This window comes from Pteropus medius, unplaced genomic scaffold (genome assembly GCF_902729225.1).
Source record: "Pteropus medius unplaced genomic scaffold, Ma_sr-lr_union100, whole genome shotgun sequence".
Lineage (NCBI taxonomy): Eukaryota > Metazoa > Chordata > Mammalia > Chiroptera > Pteropodidae > Pteropus > Pteropus medius.
In genome coordinates, this window is record NW_024350319.1 from 25,500,701 (window position 1) to 25,516,188 (window position 15,488).

The window sequence follows — 15,488 nt, forward strand, 5'->3', positions numbered from 1 at the left end:
GACAGAGCCAAGATATATAGACCAAGCCCTTACTTTCATTTTTCTGTAAAATGGCAATAGTTCTGTTTGGCACAGGGTTAATATCAGTAAATATTAGCTACTAGTATTATTTGTATTGTTGACCTTAAACAAATAGACAGCCAAATATTTGTCCAGCAAATTGTGTTTATTTGAGAACAACAAAGAATTGCAATTCAGGACATATAGTCTAATGGCAAACTATGTACAAGTCCAGGGAAACAAAGGAGAGGACTGCTCTTTTATGGAATTGGGAGGGGCTGTTGTAAAGGAAGAATCCACTGGAGGAAACTGAAAGTGTGAAGTATAATGACCTTTTATTGACTGAGTTTTGTCAGTCTTCTATTGGCTGAGCTGTTACTGGGCAAGGAGGAATCTTCTCTTCCTCCCGCTGAGGTAGTAGGATAGTATCACTTTTTGGAGAAGCAAAGTACATCCCTTCCTGTGGAGTCAGTGGGTGTGTGTTGAGTGACACATTGTGAAAGTCTCCCTTTTAGCTTTCTGACTCTATTTTAAATAAAGTTTCTGTTCATTAATTTTTGCAGTATCATGCAGTGGACTTTGTACTAGTTGGTTAGTTAATTTAGAAGCTAGGTAACGAAGGGAAATACTAAATAATATATTCACAGGTTCTATATTTTATTTTATCTTAAAACATGTAAATACTCATTGCCAATCTTTTGATGCAGTGTTGGGACCATTTCTTGAATGTAAATCTGCCAATTGGAGTTCTGAATTGATTTTGTTTGGTTTTATATGAACCATTCCCATAGTTCCATCTACGATTTCCTGTTTTGGTTCTCTTAAAGCGAAGCAAGCGTTTAAGGACAGTTGTGAATGTGTTTATGATGCAGGAACAAGAATGAGAGCAGAGAACTTTCTAATTTTTTTACTTTTTTCAATTTTGCCTATTATGTTATTTAAAAATAATTTATATAGGATTTTTCTTTTGTTCTGGAACTGTTCCAAAATATTCTACCTAGTTTTTGTAGAATAAAGCTTTTTAATTCAAATTTCACCAGTTTATGTAATATTTAGTTAAAATATATCATTTCAATAACAAGTAAAACTGATATCTGTAGGTTTAGAAACAAATACAACTGACTCCTGGCATGAATTTTATTTGACTGGAGGGAATAAAAATGTAGGGTGATACTAGAAATTAACTTTGTATTGGTGGCAAGCATTCAGTGTGCCATGGTCATGAGTCAGTCAGTATCTTTTTGTAGAAGAAGTGGAGCATATCAGTTAATCTAGTGGTCAGGTAACTGGAGAATAAAGAGTGCTTTTACTAGGTTCTGGAAGTATAATTGACAGGACAGGCCTTGGTGTGGGGAGAGGAAGAGTCCCAATGTCGTCTCATATTTCTGGTGGAAGCAACCATGGGAAGAAGGAATTATTTATCAAGATAGGTGGCAAGATGGGAGATAGGGTCCAAATGCAGTTTTAAGTTTAAGACTCCTGGAAGATATGCAAGTGGCAGTAATAAATAGGCCATTTGCAATGTAGCCCTAATGTCAGCGAGGTCTCGATTAGCTTTACTTGAGGGGCTGGAGGGCTTGAACAAAGATACAGTGGCCCATGTGCTGGACTGACTTGTACAGAATATGGAGTCCTAGTGACCAGAGACCATGTGGTGAGGGGGAGGGCCTGAATCATGCTTGAGTAAGGAGGCAGAGTGATGTAGCTGCAGAAATGGCACTGATTGTAGGGTACAAGGGTCAAGGTAAAGCTCTAAATGCAAAAACTAATCAGGAAATCACAACAAGCATATACAGAATTAGGAGATAATGAAGTATAGCAAGAAACAGACTAAGGTAAATACTTCAATAGCAAGACTGAGAAATGCCAGGATGTTAGAACACTGTTTTTTGTGTGGCGCTGACTGAGCAGTGTTCAGACCAAAGCGAGAGTTCCTGGTACACAGTCACCCAGGCATGAACATTATTTTGATTTTCTGGAAGTGTCACTGGACTTTTTGTAATGCTGCCTTGATCCAAGGATACCCTTGTAATCAGTGGTTTGCATTTATAGACAGCCTGTGTTATGGGTGCTAGGTTAAAGAAAGCAATTTTGAATTCCCTATTGGGACTAAGCTCCTGACCTTTGTCTTATTAACATTGTTTTGTAACAAAATAAACAAACTCTGATCCTACCAATTTATCATCTGCATGCACAACAATACAGACATTTGTTATCACCAGTGCCCTAGATTCATATTGATGTGCGAATCATCCAATTGTGGTGGAATTCACATTGAAAACACAATATGTTCAGAAACTGGTGGAAATTATAATTAGATCTGAAAGATTCTGTCAATCAAAATGAATATTGTGTTGTTTTACCCAGCTGAGTTAAGAGGCAAGCTGTGGTAAGGAAGGAAATGTTTATTTTTAGTTGATGAGTATAGCTAATCTGGCCTCTCAGTGTAGGGGTATTGTGATATGAGAGATAATGTGGCTCACTGGTCATGTGATGGCTGTTTAGTAATTTCAAACACACCAGACTGAAGATTCTCATTGATTTCCCATTTCCTGAAAGACTAGAGAGCCAAATCGGAGCATCTTTTCCTTTTGAAGAGGCAGTCTCTTAAAGTATCATTTCTTCCTTCTGATGGGAATATGTATATATTGAATATTATGACTGAAAGTAGCATTCATTGATTTTATTGGGGGTGCACTTGATCTTTTTCCTACAAAGTGACTTTCTTAAATGTTTTAAATGTACAAATATTCGATGCTTATTTTTTTCTTTAAGCACCTATTTTTAAAAATACTCCTGAAAAAATATTCTTATATATGAGAAGTCTGTCAGTTTGTCATGTTCATAATACAACTTTTTAATTTTATATTTAGAGGGAGCCAAACCTTTTATTATGATTTACAATATTCTTTCACCAGATGCTGTTCTTTTTGACTTCCTTTCTCAGGATCTGATGTACCATTCATTCTCTCACCAAAGCCAAAACATTGCCTTCATTCTTGACTCCTGCTTTTCTCCTTACTGTTCAGCTCATTGTAGAATCCATTCAATATGTTCCTTCTCGATAGCCATTGCTTAATTCTGCCCACTATCTATCTGCCCTAGATTGTTGCAACAGCTTTCTGCATTCTCTCTGCCACTATTTTTCAATTCACTGTCTCTACTTTAGTCAGCATGATATATAATTATGCCATCTCCCTGCTTAAAACATCAGTGGTCTTTGCCTTTGGATAAGAGAGAAACTACTTGGCATGTTGTTTTCAAGGCTTGACTTCTTCCTATTCCTTCAGCTTCAGACTCACCTATTTCTCCCTTGCATTCTAAGCTTCAAACATATGGAAACTTAATTTATGTTCTTAAATGTTACATGGCTATCTGGCCCCTCAGCCATCACACACAATCTTCATTTGGTTTAGAACACTATCTTCCTACCTTCCAGTCCTCAATTTAGATGTCACTACACAGAGAAAATCTTCCCTGAGCACCACAGATGAAGATAGGTATTCATGCAGCCATTTTCTCTTATGATGGCATTTTAAAATTCTATATTGTTGTTGCCTATTTACTTGTTTGAACCTCCCAATGGACCGTAAGGGATGAGGCCATATCTCTTGTTGTGATTGTCTATTGTCACACATTTTAGGTTTGTAATGCCATCACAATGCTTCCAGAAGTAATCATAATCTGTTACAGTTATTATTTTAAAAAAAAAAAAAACACCTCAGAACTTAGTGGTATAAGTTTTGTATACCAGCAATCGTTTCATGTGCTCTTGGATTACATGGGTCAGAAATTTGGACATAGCCTATTCTAAAGGTGAGGATGGTTTATCTGCTTCATGGTGTCTGAGGTATTTATTAGAAACACTAGGAAGGCAAGGACTACTTTAATGGTTAGAAGATGGTATTGTCTGAAGGATTCTTCACTTTTGATAAAGCCCAGTTTGTCTGTGTTTTCCTATTGTTGCCAGTACTTTTTCCTATTATTGCTAGTCATATCTAAGAAACTGTCACCTAACCCAAGATCATGGAAATTTACTTCATCAGGTTAATGTGGTAGTTGAGCCTCCATCCACAGTTTTTGTGCAGAAAAAAAAAAAAAAACCTTGTAACTCATCACTTTTTTTTTATCTTCAAATTGAAAACACATGCCAAAATCCAGTTCTCTTCCTGATTTTGGTATACACCACTAATTACTGTTCCCTTGAGATGTACTTGGAAAGCAGCTTGGCTAACTTCAGTGAGAAGCATCTGAGGAATGCATACATGTGCAGAGCTCTGTGCATGTTAGTGAGATGGTGTTTCCCAGACAAGGAGACAACTTATAATGATACTAATGATGTTAGAAACCACCTGCTTAAACAAGCTCATTAAATCAAGCAATTGTGTAATTTGCGTTGACCCAGCTATTAAACAGACTCTGAGAAAGCTTATCCAATTTCATTCATGGAGAAATCATTCCAGAAAACAAGATCCAAATCTCTAGTGAAATGTTTGGAATTGATATAAGTTAGGCTTCATTTTTTTTTCAAACAATGAATTACGATGACTAGCTTAAGCAAATAAATAAATTTATTTGAAGTTCATAGTGTAGTTTCCAGTAATGAAAGGAATACTGCAAACTAAGCTTCAGATAGACCGGAAGCAGGCATATCTATATGACTCTTGGGAGTAGGAACATTTTAATCATCTTTTTCTGGCAGCTTCATGGGATATATGAACTCAAATTGCTTCTCTTCCCTTGCAGGACCTTGCTTGAATTTCTATGAGCTAGTATTTCAGGTTGCCCCCACACCTTACCTGTATATGGACAGCAAGAGAAGAGAACCCATGATAATATTTTTACTCACCCTTTGGGGGTCTGAAGTGTGTGTGGGGGGGAGATAGCACCTTGATTTACTGCTTTACCAAGATATTGTGTAGGAAGGGGAAGTTTTGCCTTTTAAAATGAAACTGGAGACTGTTAGCAAAGCAAAAGCCATTCAGACAGCTCGGAGGCAAGAGCTATCCACTGTGTTGGTATTTTTCATTAATTTAAGGACTCAAATCCAGATTAGTCTGGATTTGCATAATTAGTTATGCTTTTGCTCATAGGTACTCTTTAAGAGTGTACAACTGTGGTATGAGCTTATAACTAAGTGAATGTAGGTGCTTTAGAACTTCTTTCATAGTGTTAAGAGTATGATACTATGCTCAGTACCATACTTAGCAAATAAAGATTAGATTTTAAAACAAGCATTGTCTTTGAAATAAAAATTATTTTAGGTTTGCTACCAGTTTAAACAGATGATTTGGGGATAAAACCACAAGAAAATCTTATAAAAATGAACAACAACCTTAAATCTAATGCTAGTAGGAGAATTAGAAAATTCAGTTGCATTCTCAACAGATATGTTTGCCTTTATGCCACGGAATGTTCAAAGGTGCTAGGATAGTTCAATGGGGAAAGAAGAGGGTTTTTAACAAATGATGCTGGGACAACTATGTATCCACATATAAAAGAATGAATTTGGACCTTACTTAATACCATACTCAAAAATTAACTCAGAATGGATCAATGACCCAAATGTAAGAGTTACAACTATAAAACTTTTAAAAGAAAACCTAGGAGTAAAATTTCATGATCTTGGATTAGGCAATGGATTCTTAGATATGGCACCAAAAACACAAGCAACACAATGAAAAATAGATGAACCAGACTTTATCAAAACTTGAGATTATTGTACTTAAAAGAACACCATCAAGGAAGTGAATCAATAACCCAAAGAAAAGGAGAAAACACTTGTGATTCACATATATGATAAGCATCTAGTATCTATACTATATAAAGAATGCTTATAATTCAGCAATAAGATAACCTGATTAAAAATAGAGAAAATATTTGAATATGTATTTCTCTAAAAAAGATACACAAATGTCCAGTAATCACCTGAAAACATTATTAACATCAGGGAAATGCAAATCAAAACAACAATTAGATACCACTTCACACCCACTAGGATGGCTAAAATCAGGAAGACTGACAATAATAGGTGTTGTGAGGAGGTGGAAATATTAGAACCCTTAAATATTGCTGATCGGATTGTAAAATGGTTCAGCCACTTTGGAAAACAGCTTAGTGATCCCTAAAGATGTTCAGCATCAAGTTACCATATAATCCAGCAATTCCACTCCCACGTACACACCCAAGAGAAATACAAAGCTGTGTCACACAAACACCTGTATGCAAATGTTTGTAGCAGCATTATTTATAGTAGCCAAGAATATTCAGCAATTGAGGAATGGATAAACAAAATGTGATATGTCCATATAATCGAAGGTTATTTGTCATTAAAACCTTGAAAGCATTATGCTAAGTGAAAGAAGCCAGTCACAAAAGGTCACATGTTGTATGATAACTTATATAAAATGTTCAGATTAGGCAAATCCCCAGAAACAGAATGTAGATTAATGATTGCCAGAGACTAGAGAGATAAGGAAATGACTGATAAAGTGTACAGTTTTCTTTCTGAGGTGACAAAAATGTTCTGAAATTATGTAGTGGTGATGGTTGTGTGGGGGAGGAAGAAATTTTACTCTACCCTTCTAGGTTTTTTTCATCTGGTTTAATAATTAACATGAGACAGATTAACAAGGGAATACAATAAAATTTAATTATATATTTACATGTGGAAACCCCAATACATGAGGGAGTCTGAGACCCCCCAACCCCCAATACATGAGGTGGGTCACACAGCAAGTTAAAATGGGATATAAATGGCATTCTGAGCTGAGGATGATGTAAGGGCCTTGAGGCTTCAAGGGAGAAGAAAGGTCATTCACAGGATGATAATGTGAGCAGATGTTCAGGAACTAGAAGTTCACCCTGCTATATAGATAGGTAATAAAAAGTTATTTCTGGTAATAACTCTTATGTGCAGGGCTCCAAATTCAAATTTTTTAAGGGAGAGGTAAAAGTTTCTCATGAGCCTGCAGGTCTTGATTGCCTTTGGCTTAAAATAACTCACACTCCAAAGTAGCACATATTGGGGAGGTCTGTTCTGAGCCCCTTCTGTTGCACAACTCCATAAATATTCTAAAAATCACTGACTTATATAGGTGAATTTTACTTTAATAGGGTAAATTTTATGGTGTGTAAATTATATTACGATAAACCTGTTTTGGGAAAAAAACAAAGACTAACTAGTACAGTCAGAATCTGGGCTTGTCTATCTACTTGATTATGAGTGGAGGGTATTTTTGGCCCTGATTTTCGTGAGTGATATGGTATCCTGGCACACAGAGTAATTTTGGCCTTGTGCTGCCTTTGGATGCAGTGCATGGAAGTTCTGGGCCTTCTTTCTCATTCTAGAGCCATGATTGAAAGAGGGAAAAATAGAGTATCATTTGGTAAAAGTCTGCATGTGGTTGAAATCAATAAGCATTTATTGAGCACCTAGTAGATGACAGCTCATGTGCTAGACAAAACATGCAATGGTGATACATTTTTATTATTCAAGAAACTCACTTGCTTAGAACCTTAGTTTCCACCTTTGCTGACAAAATTGCTGGAGGTCAGAGAAGAGGAGGGATCTTCTCTGTTCTAAACTGAAATTTGATAACATGTCAACAGATATACTGAAGTATAAAAACGGCCATTAATTTCCATATCAAGAATAACTTTATTCACTTAACTTGATAATTTAATGTTAAAGCTCTAATAACTAGTACTTTATTTGCTCTTTAGAGTAATTCAACAATAGTAATGAACATTTATTTGCCTATTGTATTTTTTATGTTAATAGAAATGTTCTATCACTAAATATTTAAATAATATTTAAAGTTACAATCTATTTTTAAGCTATATGTTCAAAATAGTTCAAAGATAATTATATATTAGAATAAAAGTGTAACATTATCTTTTATTTTACTTGGGAATAATTAACATTATCATGCATTGTAAGTTAATTCAGCTAAGAGAGAAAATACATTTTCTTCATATCTATGGTTGCTTTCTAATCTTATATTTCTCTTTTTTGGGGAAAAAAATGTGTGCACTAATTGCTAACATACAAAGATATAAAGAATGAGATATCAGTAGATATTTTGACATATGTATTCATTAAATAAAATGCAGTTGTCAAAAAAGGGAGTTAAAGTAAACAATATAAATGAGTTCAGTGACAAAGTAGAAAGAATGAATTAAGATAAATGTAAAAGAACAGATTTGGGGGGCACTTTGATATGTTTTCATGTCCTTAGTTGCTTTAGTCACTATTTCTGCTAATAGAATTTGGTAGTTTTGAATTTTATGTATCTGTGCTATTCAATAACTTTTTGATATAGATTAAAAAATAACTACACTCTTTAATGTATATTTTCATGAAAGCCACTGTATGTGTGTATGTGAATAGTCATTAAATATGAAGGCTTATATATCCGTGGTTTTATTTGAAATATATAAGCCCCAGAGTAATTCCTTTATTTAATACAATCACATGCCTGATTCTGTTGGCAAAAAAGGAAAATTTGATTAGTTTTTGCGAATTATCTATTCTTCAAGATGACTAGACTCTATTTTATTTATATTAATAATTTGGTTGACAAAAAATATAAACAGGCCAAAGATATAAAATTTGCTATTTTTCTATAGCTATACTAATAATCTGGCCTATGCTAATATAAGAATATTATTATACTTTTATTTTTATAATGAGATATAAAATCCTTTAAAGGCTATCTGTCAAGAATATAAAAGGAAGGCCTCAGTATTATTTCACTCTCCATGCTATGTGATATTTTGTTATATATGTTGAGCGTCCACAATTCCATAGCAAATTTTATTAAATGCATACATAACAGATTCTCACTTCTAGATAATTTGGCAGTTATCACATATTTATTGCATAAACAAAAACTTTCTTAAAGGTTTTTAAAATTCTGTTTTTAACATTGTGATATTAAGATTTGTTAATGATGTTATATGAAAGGTGAGTTTAACCTGTCATATAGGTTCTATGCTTCCTATTCTAGTTGAGCAAGGTTTCAAAGCAGATATATCTGAACATTTTTAGAAAATTGCAGAAGTCATCCTAAGTATTTTTAATTTATGTATTATATAAATTTTTCTTGGATTTTGATTATAGAAATAAAGCATCACAAAATGTTTTTATAGTGAGTAGTTAGGTTGAAAGATACGTTTAATATTTCTCAACATCAGTGTACATGCATATGAATGAAAGGAAGGAGAAACAGAAATGGAGATGGAGAAAGAGAAGAAAAAAGAAGAGGAAGAAAAGAGGAGAGAGATGGATTTTGCTATTAAAGTTTAGAGTCCATTTTAGAGTTTAATATGTGTTTATTCAACATGAGGGTATAAGGCTTAACATAGCTTGAAAAATATTATATTTGATATAATGTTTAGTGTAAGCCAAACAATGTGTTTAGTCCAGCCAGCTATGTTCAGCAACATTTATATTCAGTGACAACCAATATAAAAATAGGAGGCTGATATAGTCTTTGTATTTATCTAGAAATCAGAAGATTACTGGAGGAAAAAGAAGGCATGTTGTGACCTATTTCACCTCATGATGTAAAGAAAAATCTTGTTATGCCATGACTCAATACTTGTCTGTACCACAAATTTGCATAATAGTTTTTGCTAAAAACATGGATATTGTAAAATTTCTCATTACTCAACAGTATACTACTAAATTGGCATTTATACACCCCAAATTTATTGATTATTCAAAAGAATTGAAAACAGGATCTCAAGGAGATATTTGCACACCAGTGTTCATTGTAGCATTATTTACAACAGCCAAAAGGTGAAAGTAACCTAAATGTCCATCAATGAATGAAGAAAATGTTGTATATAGTTGTCCTTTATATAAGTCCCTTATATAAAATGGATAATATTTGCATGTAGCCTATATTTGTATATCGGTTACAGCAGGATATGCCTACACTGTGGCACTTCATTTATGTGGATTAAGCATAGCACTCAGTCCATGGCAAATTCAAGTTTTGCTTTTTGGGACTTTCTGGGATTTTTTTTCCCAAATATTTTCAATCTGCAATTGGTTGAAACCCACCATGTGGCGGGCCGACTGTATTCATGTAATGGAATAGTATTCAGTTTTAAAAAGGAAGTCCTTTCATATGCTAAAATATGAATGATCCTGGAGGATTAAGTGCAATAAGTTTGTCACAGAAGGATAAATACTGCATGGTTCTACTTAAATATTTAAAGTGGTCAAACTCATAGAAATAGGAAGTAGAATGTGGTTACTAGAGACTTAGGGGGAGGCAGAAATGAGGAGTTGTTTAGTGGTTCAGTTTTTCAAAATGAAAAATTTCTAGAGACCTATTACACACAAATATGTTATTTAGTTAACTAGTACAGTACTGAACACTTAAGAATGGTTAAGATAATAATTTTTTATATTATGTATTTTTTTACCACATTAAAAATAATTCTAAAAAAAAATACATATGGGGCATACAAAAATGGCATGACATGATATTTAGACCTTGCCTTTTTCCCAGAGGTGGGTGCTAGGGAGATTTTCCCCATAAATTTTGATAAAATTAGATATTTTATAGATAAACAATGGAAATGATACCTGCATCAAGCCTTCATTATGAAAATTTAGAACTGATGATTTTAACCCTCCCTTAAGTTTCTCATCTCATTGGCCAGAATTGGATCACAGCTTCATCCCTAAAACAAGTACTGACAGAGAAAATGGAATCACCAAAATTGATGTAGACTAATTATTTTTTATCCTTGAAGCTGAAGTCAAATCCATGATCTGCCATGCCTGCTACTCAATGGGCAAAGGTGGAATAAATGTGGCGAAATCTGAAAGATATTTAAGAAAAGGAAGAATTATTTTGAATTTAATTTTTCCTTGAAATTCTGAAAACAGTAGTAATCTCTCTTCTGTAAACCTTTTCTGTTATTTTTTTCTTCCCCAAACGTTATGCTTATTAACCTTATTCTAGGATAATACTGTAAACTCTAAAGTGTATTCAATATGTAAAAAAGCACTAAAGAGCAAGTTTTTATATTATGACTCAATGAGGTTCTACTAGGAAGTTTAATTAATGTGTTACATTCATGTCACATTAGCTTGCTATTTTCAGCAAGTCTCATTACTGACTATACACTGCTATGTCAGAGACCATGTCAGTGCTAAGAATATGGTGTTGAAACCAGATAGACAAGTCCCTGTGCCTGTGGAGAGTGCTTTCCAGCTGTGGATTCAGACATATGCAGGCGATTACAATCTTGTCTTATTTCAGGGTGCTATAACAAATACCACAGACTTGGTGGCTTAAATAACAAATATTTCTGTTCTGGAGGCTGGAAGTCTGTGATCTGGTTATCAGCATGGCCAGGTGAAAGCTCTCTTCCTGGTTATGTCCTCACATTGCCTTTCCTTGGTTCATGGAGTTGGGGAGCGAGGGAGAGAGAAAAAAGAAATTTTGAGTATTTTAATTGTTTTTTAAATGCATCGATCCCAACATGGGGCCTCAACCCTCAGGACTTCATCTAAACCTAATCACCCCCCAAAGTCCCCATCTCCAGATACCATCATGTTCGGGGTTAGGGTTTCAATATATGAATTTGGGATGCAGGGACAGAAACATTCTGTCCATACCGAGTATAGTGTGGTAAATGCTGTGATAGGAATAAGCACCAGCTGCTGTGAGACCTGGTGGAGGACCTGCTAACCAAGAGTGAGAGGACCTCGTCAGGAATCTGGCCAAAGTAACACTTAAGTCGAGATTTGATCTTTGAGCAGAAATTAAAAAGGGGGTAGAAAACAGTTTTCGGAAAAAGAAAAGCAAGGAAGAACACAGTTTGATTGAGGGACCCTGGCATTCAGCATTTCAGTGTGTTTGGAGCAGAGTAGCCTGTGATATAAGTGGAGAGATACCCAGTGCCAGATTATTAAGCGTCTTTGTAAGTTGTAGTATGAGTTGAGACTTCCTTTTAGGGCAGTTGGGAAGCGAATGAGTGGCATTTGAAGAAAGAATTGTCCTCATGGAATCTGTACCTTCAAGGGGTGACTCTTTCTGTGTGAGTAGTAGATTTCAGAAGGGCAAGGGAAACATTTTGAGTAGTTCTTCATGATCCAAGTGGGGAATGAAGGAGGCTTAGATCAGTTGGAGACAGCAGAGCTATACAGAAGTCAGGTTGAAGAATTTAAGAACTTTCGTCGGTGCAGCTTTCTTTATAAGTAAATGTCGTAGTTTAGGAAGAGGAGGACTATCAGGGTTGATGCATAGGTGTCTGACCTGGATTGCTGTTCAGATGGTGAAGGCCATAAACTGAATGCTACTTATGCACTTTTTTCAACCCAATACTATCTCTAGGACATGAAGATAAACATGCTCGAGGCTGGCAAAGTGATACATTTTACATAATCAACTCTTTTGTTCTTAAGTTTTAATTTCGTTTTATGTCTATTGCTAATATATCTAAACATAAAAAATGTATTTATACATATCTTTTCAACTCTTCCTTGAAGCCCTCCTGATCTGTCATTTAAAAATTTTTAACTTTCACTTTGGCATTTATAGGTATATTATCACACAGGTGCATTTTCATTTTTCTTTGTTTTTGGCTTATGCCATTACCTTTATTATTAAGCACTTGGAAGTGCCTTCTATTTCTTCTGTATCTTATTAAGATATCTGATTTTGACTGATTAAAATGTCCGTCACATAAAATGTAAATGTGGCTGCTGGCAAGGATAAACATTATGTAAACTTAAAACAACAAGCACATGCTCCAAGTCTAAAAGGTTAGATGTACTGGAAATTATTACTGTTCTTGTTATTACTACCTAAAGAAACTATCAGGAAATCACTGCATTTGTAATTTTGTTATTTATCAACTGTGTGCAGAGCACCAATAACTGAATGAAGTATTTGTTGATAAGAGCTTTTACACAGTAATTATTTTCTCATTACTGCAACAGATAGAGCTTTCTGAAATAAAATGTAATCAAGTCTCTATCAGTAAGTCCAAACCAATCAGACTCATCTCATCTCAGTTTTGCTTATTGCTGATGGCGATCTTGAAATTCCTTGCCAGCTGCAAAAATATCCAGAAAACTGTATGAAGATAATGAAATGTATGGTAATTTTTTCAGTCTTTTTAGTTGAGCATAAATGTTGACAGAGCTGACAGTCTGACATACAGAAGCTCTTTCATATAAAAAATGTCTGGTTTAGTATTCAAACACACAATCTTTTTATGTTCCCTTAAGTTTTACATTTTTTTTACATAAAGTGTCTCTTTTTTTGTTCATGCTATTTTGAAGTATGTGGGGTTCCACTGTAGTTTATGGCCTTTAAAGTTTTTGACAAAATAAATAAAAGGAAAGAAACTGAAATCTTGTTTTCATATAAATCCTATTAATATCTTTATTTTTAGTTGCATTATGGATACAAGTTGGCTCAGTGTTTAAAATTTTGAGCTACAAGGTCATACTTGGTATCCTTGTTATTTATTATATTTCATAGAGTATTATTTCAGAACAAATGTCTATGGCCTGATTTTTTCTCTTTTTTTCTTTGCATGTATCTTTATTAGAAGGATTCTTTAATTCAATTCAGTCTCATTATTCTATCTTTTACTAATTTTGACTTGTATTTGCTGAGTTTTTTCAACTGTTCATTCAGATCATTATTTAGTTCCAATTTTTTAATAGGTTAGGTGGGTTATTATATTTGTCCTATTTGCCTTAGTCTTTTCTTCAAGAATAGACCTGTCATCTATATGTTGAAAATCAACTATCTTTAAATGTATCATCAACTCTCCTTGTTGTAGTCAAGTTCAGTATTTTTCCTTTCCATTTTTGGAAAAGCCTGTCAAGTTTCACCCATAATTCTTGATTTGAATTTTACATTGTTTATTATTTACTGTATCTAGTGTTCTTTTGAATCCACCTTAGCTTTATCAATGACCTATCATTCTTTTACACAGCTCCCTTAGAATATTATTTGCCATGTTAGCATTTATACTAATTCTTTTGCTGCAGGAATCAATCACCAACCCTGAAATCTCTGCAGCTCAGTGAAACAAAAGTATGTGTTTCTCAAGCTATGTATTTAACTTAAGGTGATGTGTGCTCTGCTCCATGCAGTCACTCGGTGATCCAAGCTGATGGAGCCCCACTGTTATTTACTGGCACCATCTGGGATATGTTCCATTTTCAATCACAGCACTGTGATTTAATTTTTCTGACTCATTGGCCACCAATCTGTATGTGCCCACCAATCTGTATGTGCCTGGAAAGAGGAGAACTAGATATGTGTAAGCACTAGAAATCTCTACCAGAGCTTTTATGAAATCAGTGGTTATTTAAAAAAAAAAATTGTTTTGAGTTTCTACAGCAGATACAATTTAACTTTACCTGTATTTTGGTGATAAAACTTAGATGTATGATTGTTCTCTTCCTTTGGTTCAGCAGAATCTAAATTCACAGCATCAGAAAAACATGCTTTAATTGTAGTTAATGTATTAACATACTAAAATTAGATTTATACAAAATACTACAGGCATCTTACCTTGTTTTCTCAAATTGAATACTAGCCAGTTGTCTCCTATAACACTTATTGGGTATTTTCATCACTGATTTTAATTGAATGATCATCTTTATGTAATAAATCCTTGTGTCTTTTAAGAAACTGGTAGGGAAAATCATTACCTTTTTTCTGAAATTTCTTTAATGTTCTTATATATTTAGCCTTCAAGTGAATTTTAGCATAATTTTATCAGTATAAATTAAGATTTCTTTAAAAAAAAGTATAAAATAGATTCACCTCATCAATATTATCCATAATTAGTAGAAAACCCTTAGAATTATATTTTATGGAATCAGATTTTTGGGTTCTAACCTTATCTTTGCCATTTAATAGCCACATGACCTTGGGAAAATACTAGGCTCTGTGTCTCAATTTCCTCATCTGTAAAATAGGGAAAATATTATCTACCTTATGGAGTTTTTATGAAGAAGATGAGTATTTGTAAAGCTCTTAGTATATTTTCTGATTCATATTAAGTTTTGTATTATATCTTTTAAAAAGACAAAGTAAATTAAAAGATATGCTGGAATACAATAGAACTGCGTATGGTTTTTGAGAATACTATATAAAGGGAAATGTTCACATAGGAGGAAAAATATCCATCAAGTGTGAATGTAGGCAACATCATTCTTTCTGGTGTTGGTTGTCAGAGTGGATGGACTGTCAATGTGCCCGATGTGATGTATGAGGTCATCTGAGATGAGACCATTTGATATTCCCAAAGAAACTTTAAAATTCCTGTCAGGGGACCCATATATTCTTGGGAAAAAGCTATTATTCCCTGCCTTGAAAGCACTGTTCTTCACAGTAAAGCTCACCTCTGAAAGCCTGTGAGTACTCATCTCTAGCAAAAATAAACTTATAGGATGTGAATTTTTTTAACCAAAGATAGTAGTTCATTGAAAA